At 46.4% G+C, this 7,445-nt stretch overlaps 1 pseudogene; it reads right to left on the reverse strand.

The window, feature by feature from the left end:
- Positions 1-611: 611 nt before the first annotated feature.
- Positions 612-2,745, reverse strand: LOC119332715 (annotated as a pseudogene).
- Positions 2,746-7,445: the final 4,700 nt, after the last annotated feature.

Genomic DNA, 7,445 nt, shown 5'->3' on the forward strand with positions numbered 1-7,445 from the left:
CTCATACATACACAAATACACTCATGCTTATGAACGCACGCACACGCTGTCTTTATGAGCACCTCCGAGAGATTGAGCCGGTATATCATCTTTAGATTGACGAAGTCATCCCAGACACCTTCGTAGTCGACATGAATGTCTCATTACATTGAAGGCACATCGTCAGAAGACATTAAAAAATCCAAGAAAATGCAAGCATCAATGTCAAGTGTGGGACTTGAACTCTGATGGAACAAGAATATCACTGTCGTCCTAACCATCCAACCATGGGTTAATTCACACGAGACAGCTAAGTAATCTATCCAACTTCACGTCATTCATCTCAATCCCATATTTTCATGTTTGGAATTAGACTGAAAGATATCCTCCCGAAAGAAATAATTCAACTTTTTCTTGAGCAGTGAAAAAGAGAGACACAAATTTTTTTAAGGGGCAAGAAAATAAGAGATACATTTTTTTGTTGAGGGGAAAAAAGAAACACTGGTTCTCTTAGATAGAAAAAGAGACACACGTTTTTTAGGGGTAAGGCCTAACTTTATTAATCAAAATCCACAAACAGTGGGATACAATTTGTGTCATGTGGTTAGCCAAACCAGACATGACGACTCGGAGCTAAAGAAAGCGAAAATCTAGCTAAACTATGTGCTTCAACATTGACCGCACGACCTTTAAAATTAAAGATACAATTAAACGTCGCTGCTCTGATTTTTATCTCAGTAAGTATTGCTCCAGCTTTTCCTTGACTTCCTTGGTTGATCTCTCCTACCACTTGTTTTGAATCGGATGCTATGACAAGATTGTATAGATGAAGGACTTGTGCTAACGAAAGAGCTTCTCGACATGCCATTTCCTCGGGCATCATTGGGTCACAAACTCCTGGTACTATCAGGGAAGAGCTCCCTAGATAGTTTCAGTCACTATCTCTACAAACAGCCGACGCCAATCCACCCCTGCATGGCCTAACGGCGCATCAACATGAATTTTAGCATGGCCCGGGGGTGGAGCCTTCGGCCGTTGAGATTCCACAAGTGCAGGGGTACATGCTCATATCTCACGAGGCGGGTGTCCCGGACGTCGCCTTGAAGGCCGTATCCATGGCCGCGGACAGCGCGTCGGCCTCGCCGGACGAGCCGCGGTACGTGCCCATGACGGCGTTCAGGTGGCCCTGAGCGGTCGCCACGGCCGCCTCGGTGCCCCAGGCCACGGCCTCGTGCTCCACCTCGGCCGCCGCCATCGAACAGCGCAAGGACACCGGCGAGCCGCGCCAGGTCGAAGCCCCGGCCGTCGAGAGCCATATGGGCGACGGCAAGTTATTTATCCGAAACCACTACACTTGAGGTTAGGGTAACAATTTAGTACCACTTTTCAGACAGGGCACAAAAACCTATTAATTTTATGCCTAATGACTAACGAGGAGCACTGATTTTCTGATAAGCACGCGAAAACAGTGAAACTGACAAGTTGAGCCCACCTGTCAGGCTGATGTGGCATGCTTGTGTGGATAATTTGCTGAGTTGGACAAGGGTCCCACCTGTAAGTGACTCATCTGTTTCTCTTTAAAAAAAATCTTTTTCTCGTGGGCATTTCAACAAACAGATAAAGGGCGCTGACCTGCACGCCGCCGGCGCGGCTTGCTGCCGCCCACTCTTTCTCAAAGCGCACTCGACCGCCGGAGCTGCTCCCGCCTGGGAGCTCGCCACCGGAGTACAGTACCACCACTGACCCTCCTTCCCCTCCTTGCTTGCCTTGCCCAAGCCCTCCTGTGCTCGATCCAGTCGCCGACTCGGCCGCCGCCCCAGCTCCTTGCGTGGACGGTGCCGAAGACCGCAGCCGCCGCGAGCTTTCGGTCATGCTCCAGGTTGCCCACGGCGTGCTCCTCCGTCCTGCTAACACACCATGTAGACGGGACGGTCCCCTCGCGCGCGCACTCCATCGACAACGGCAGCACCACGAGGAGCCTCGCCGGCAGGTGGGCGCACCTCCAACCTGCGGAGCTCGTTGCCCAGCCTCGTGGACGTGGGCGCCATGAGCCGCCATCACCTCCTGCAAAAAGTTCCGTGCTATAGCCCACTCCGGCGAGCCCCGCCATGGATGCCATGGCCTCCGGCCGCGACCTCCCTGCTAGTCGCCGCTGCAGGCTGGAGGGGCCGACGGCGCTGCTGGTGTTTCTTTGGAGAGTTCAAGCATAGGCGTCTTGCTAGGAGGCTCCCGCGGCCAAGGAGGCGCCGGAGTTGACATGCGGCGGCACGCCATGGCGGCTAGGCATTGGGGGAAGATGATAGGAGGAGTAGGTAGAGGGCACATGGAGAATGCTAGGAGGAAAAGGAAGAGGGCACACCGAAGAAGCTCGTCGGAGTGACGGCGCTCGCCGGCCGGCGGGGCTCTGGCGGGTGCGGCTGCCGCTGGATACGTCCGGCTGTGTCGGGGTGGGTGGGGAAGAAAGTGACCTGGGGAGAGAGAGGGGGTGAATAAGAGAGGCCGACAGGTGGGGCCTTTGGCCACCTCAGCAAATTATTCATGTAGGCATGCCACATCGTCCGGACAGGTGGGCCCAACTGGTCAGATTCGCTGTCTTCACGATCAAATTCGAGTATCAGTGCTCCGTGTTACAGATTAGACGCAATTTTGATGATTTTTTGTGACCTGACTTAAAATATGATATCAAGTTGTTATCCTAGCTTAAGTGTAGTAGTTTTGGGTAAATAACTCGGCGACGGCGGAGAGCTGCTCGATGAGCGCGTCCATGTGGTACCGTTTCTTTCTCCGTCTTGTGCATCTTGGTCGTGCTGGAGTTATATGTACACGGGAGGTCGTCGACTGCGCTGCGCGTAGTATGTGTATCGTATATGTTCTGTTCTTGCGGGAGAGGAGATTCGACGTTCCATTTTGGATGGTTTGCGGCGCCTTTCAAGCAGAAGCTTCACGACCTCATTGACTTTTCCTACGGTTTTTATTTTTATTATTTTAGCACAAATAAGGGCATCTCCAACTAGAACCCTAAAACTAACATCATATTTGTCCATGGACAGTGATACGGAAGTGTGTCATTCAATCCCGTCCGCACACATTTCAAATTGGATTAAACAAACCGGATAATTTTCGTCTAAACCGACCATATTCATTACATTTTCGACATATTTCCTTAAACAAAAGCGATTGGACCCTAACATGCTCTAAGGGGCTGTTTTGGTTGGTGTCCGTAATGCTGCAAGCCTCGCATAAATTATCGCTGGAACATGCCTGATGCTTATTTGGTTCGTGTCCTGAGTGAGGAAATGCATGCTTCTAGTACTATAACTAGATCATCGATGGCGCGCGTTGCTGCGCCCGTCTATTTTGAATTTTAGTTGTTAGGGACATGAAGTAATTCATATACATTTGTTTGCAATGCTTTGGTGTATTGTGCTTCCTTGTAGGTTGTTCTTGTCTCCAATTCATTTTCTACACAATGATATACTCTCTCCGTTCCAAATTACTCGTCGTGATTTTAGTTCATAGTTCAAATTTGAACTAAAACCACAACGAGTAATTTGAAACGGAGGGAGTATAACTGAGGAGAGGACACAGTCGATCTACAACTATAAGTAATTGTAGAGTGGAATCCCATTGATCTGCAAGTCAAGTTTACCGGATATAAATTAGGATGGCTGATGGAAACATGTTCTGTGATTGATCGTCTACAGTTTTGGCTCCTAAAATAATTGTATAGCAAAGAGTCACAAAAATTTGTAATACAAAGTTTGAGAATGATAGATACATCATATATACATAAAACGGTTGCAGGTGAAGCCGTCATGAGAGCAATATACAATAGTTCTAAATAGATATCTTCACTTCTAGGAACATGCAAAGTCGCAAAGCATGCAGACTGGAAAACCAGAAGAAAAAAAAGCATTATGCAATGATTGATTAGTGTAACCACACTCACGGTCAGTCAAACCACTTCCCAAGTGTCCAGTATATGCAGCTCTTTCTGCAGAAAGATACTAACATGTAAAGCAACTTTCATATGATACAAGTTGTGAGGGAGAAAATAAATAATGATAATACTTGTAGGTTCCACTGAAAATGAAAAGGTACCAGATAAAAAATACCGAGAAGGGTATGACGATTAGAAATATGCAGATTATAAACAAACTAAGATATAGTGCTAGTGTTACCATATTTAAATTTGAGGTTTTTGGAATTTTAAGGGAGAAATGTGCAGGTACAATAGTATAAGAAACAAATCCACATCAATGATGTTAACATCATGTCTTAGGCTCACATTTCTTTGGTTCCTCTTACCTGGTGTTCTGCAGTGGTTCAGTTATGCAGAAAAGAGTGAATGGGGTCAGTGTGTGGTGAGCAGAAGAGCTTATCAAGTCAGTTCTGGCCTTAACCCCTAAACTAAATAGGAAGAGGGGTACTTGAGTCGAATATTTAGTTGGCCTTAAACCCAGAAAGCTTGCTTCGGGATCAGATCATTCAACTAAAGTTGTCAGGCTGGCCAGGCTTTGTAAACAAAAAGCTATGTCCTTGTTCTTTCTGCTCAAGCTTGTAAAAAATAAAGAATCAGTTATAAACCTATCACCAACATACATTGTACACTTGGAACAACCAATTCAATCATACTGAAAATAATTCCAATAACCCCAAAGGAGAAGGTGTAGATAGAGTGCAAAAGGAAGAGACTTTTAGTTAACTGGAATGCCAGAAGCCGTTTAATTATGGTACAATCTGAAGTAACCAAAGAAGACTAAACTGGAGACTCCTTTCCTGGTCGATGTTGTGAAGACAGACCACTTTGGGAACTGCAGTGGCTCTCTGTAAATGAAGATAAGAAAAACCATCTCAGTTCTTCGTGGATGAAAGATGATAAAAATTTCTCTCCCTCTACACAGCATGTCACTGGATGGCTGGATATACAAAAAAGCACAAAGAAAGAACAAGATGAATTGAATTTCAGAAAGCACTACTTGTATATGAAACTTTTTTGATAGATTTCTTGGCAACAAAAGCAATCATATTTCAGTAATAAGCATCTAGATAGAGCTCCTAGGTGTATTGGTAGTCTTTACGAGCAGGGTGTAAGATTTGTTATAGGGGTGTGTATTGTTGACAAGAATCGAGTGCTGCCTCTACTAAGGTTTCTCCCTAAATCACATTTGATTTACTAATAGGAGTTGAAGCCTCTTCGACCAATCTGGGTGGAATCTTGTATCTAAACAACTATCGAACAAAAGAAAACAAAAAGTCCTCAATGGATCTAGGCACAAACTTATGGTCAAAAGCAGCTGATTTAGTGACACGGGCTGAGAAATCTCCACAGGAGGAATGGTGGACGCAATCCTCAACAACCAATCTACGAACTTAAGATTTACGGTGGCATCATACCTCGATTGGAGAAAAGGAAAAGGACGTCCACGGTGTAGATTCTTTCTCCAGCTGCCTCCAATGGTGGTCATTTCGTGGTGCTCGCACTGCTGGCGCCTAAAGCCGAGTTGGCGCCGAGGCACAATAGGCGAAACCACATCCCCCATCTCCATGTCTTATGCAGTGAAACTGTAATGTACCCCTACAATCAGGCACACACTGGGAGCACCAAACATTCAATAATGCTTTCTTCTTTGCAAGAACTCTAGAGACATTAGATATGTCATTTTATCATATAAGAACAAACTAAGAGTGTGTAGAACAACATTATGCTTGCGTGTAAGGATCTGCCGTCCTAAACAACCTGATGCATATATAGCAAAAATAATAGTGGTCAGTAGCATGTCATGATATTTACGAACAGATAAGAATGGAAAGTAAGTAATCATATGAACACATTGAATATGGAATAAAATATGACATTGCACTAAACTAACCTTCCAGCAGCGATTGGGATCCTCAGTTTCAGAATGTAGGAACAAAAATAACCCTAGAAACACCCTACATAAATTTGTTGAACCAATAAGGCAGAACCAGTCCCGAACACTTGGGCGACAATAACTGCAACAAATTAAAAGCGGAAATCAGCAACAGCAGGAGCCCGATCAGAGTACATATATTGAGTGTGAAGGGATTGTATTGGGGAAGTGAAATCTGCATCAAAATTGAAGATGAGGAACGATATAGTGGAGAAGCATAGCTGTGGATGCTACTATGGTACTGCTGGAGGAAGAAGGGAGAAGAACCTGGGTGACCAGACAGAGCATATGTAGGTACCTGACCTCCACCATCCGTCGTGTGGCGCACCCCTAATCCATTAATAATGCATTAATGTTCTGTAGAAACGGCTGCTCCGCGCACTGCATCCTCATCAATCTCTTTCTATGTGTGCTTAGAAACTGAAGTGTAATTGTGTGTTTGAAATCTGAGTGGAGCAGTTTCCGAAAGATGAGGCACCATTACTCCTCTTCCTACCTCCCTCGTGGATCGCCCGACGGCTGGATCGACCGGCCCCCGATTCCCTCGCGCGTGGCTGGATCCATTCGCTGGCCGCCCGCCCGCCTCGCCTGTATCGAGCGCCCGCCGCACCCACTATGTATCAGCCTCCCCAAATTCGTTCCTCTCTCAAACGATTTGTTTTTTTTACGGATACGGAGACGGGAGCTCTGTCTCGGAGAGGGTCGTTTGCTGTGTTGGGCTGAGCACGAAAATGGGCCCAATTAACCACACGGGTCCAAAAAAGCTACCGGAGTAGCTGCCCCTCGGACAGATTAGCCCATCTAGCGGAAAACATCCCACTAAGGAAGATCAAATGGCCAGGAACGGCCAGCACATGAAAATGAACGGTCAAGATGTTGAATACGTGAGAGGGCTGGGATGGTGCCCAGTTTTACTGTCCTTTTTTTTTGATAAACCAGTTTTACTGTCCTTAATTAGCCTGGCCTAGTCATAAAATATAGAAGAAAATGCAGCGGTTAGCCTAGGCACTATGCTTAGCCTGGCTCAGACGTCCTTTTTCCTGCGCCTGACTTGCTGCATGTGCTGCCTGGTACTGATCAAGATCCATCAATATTACTTAAACAATAGAAAATAAGGTGCCAGGTGAGGGTGGGAACCAAACACATTTATACTGGACTTGCCTGGCCATTTTTTCTCAGGCACGGTGCCCCGGCTTCCAACCAAACAGCCCCTAAATCCTTGCTAGCGTCCGCCCTCAACGCCTTTGTTATTTCATTTGGAGTCCATGTCTGACGGCTGTGAATCCCGCGGAGTGAAGGTGCGGTCACCGGCGAGAAAGAGTAGTACATGAGACACGGACTCGCCACATGGGACACAAGGCGTCGCCATCTCCCATGTCCTACTCATCCTCGCCGGAGTCTACATCCTGATTGTCGCCTGTGGAGGTGAGGTCGACGATGGATGTGGATGGGTCAGCCTCGTAGTCTTACCAGCGCTAATGACGCTTACATGCCAGCAAAGAAACTTCAAAAGATTCAAATAGATTCAATGAACAATCCGATCATAAACTC

The sequence above is a fragment of the Triticum dicoccoides genome, chromosome 7A (assembly GCF_002162155.2).
Source record: "Triticum dicoccoides isolate Atlit2015 ecotype Zavitan chromosome 7A, WEW_v2.0, whole genome shotgun sequence".
Lineage (NCBI taxonomy): Eukaryota > Viridiplantae > Streptophyta > Magnoliopsida > Poales > Poaceae > Triticum > Triticum dicoccoides.